We start from the raw sequence: 618 nt of genomic DNA, 5'->3' as shown, positions 1-618 counted from the left end.
GTGAGGAGCCGGAGAAGCCGATGAAGGGCGGGCTACTCGGGATCTTGAACGAAACTGTGGTGCAAATGCAGTTGAGGCATACGCGCCGCCTTGACGGCAATCGTCCAGGGACTTGGTAGTGGTAGTTGGCGCGAAAGACGCGATAGTTCCGGACACATCAATGGAGAAGACAGTTGTGGTCAAGCCTTGTTTCCAGCGTTAGGACTGCACGTAGGCGCTCGCATTTAAGCCACGAGAAACGCGAGGTTATTGCGTTGCCTTGCACTACTACCACGCCGGAAGGAGCTACGAGCCTCTCCATTGCGACGTAGAGGTGGGAGTCGGAGAGCTGGCGGATGCGGCGCGTCGCCAACGGCGCGTCACTGAAGTTCACGAGGCGGCCCCGGATGTACAATTGTACGTGTTGGCAAGTTAGACATCTATCTATCTATCAATCTATCTATCTAACAAGATACCTTTATATCGCACCAGCTATGGTTGGCATTGAGGTGCGGTGTGCAAACATGCCCAGGGCCTTGACCTCGAGGTCTGCACTGCGAGGCGCGACGGCGGCTACACCAGCACCGCGCCCGACCCATAGTTCCTTGTATACGCTGCCCTAGAGGTGCACCGTCACAA

This window comes from Saprolegnia diclina (genome assembly GCF_000281045.1).
Source record: "Saprolegnia diclina VS20 unplaced genomic scaffold supercont1.134, whole genome shotgun sequence".
Lineage (NCBI taxonomy): Eukaryota > Oomycota > Saprolegniomycetes > Saprolegniales > Saprolegniaceae > Saprolegnia > Saprolegnia diclina.
The sequence above is the reverse complement of the archived record's forward strand: the minus strand, read 5'-3'. Positions refer to the sequence as shown.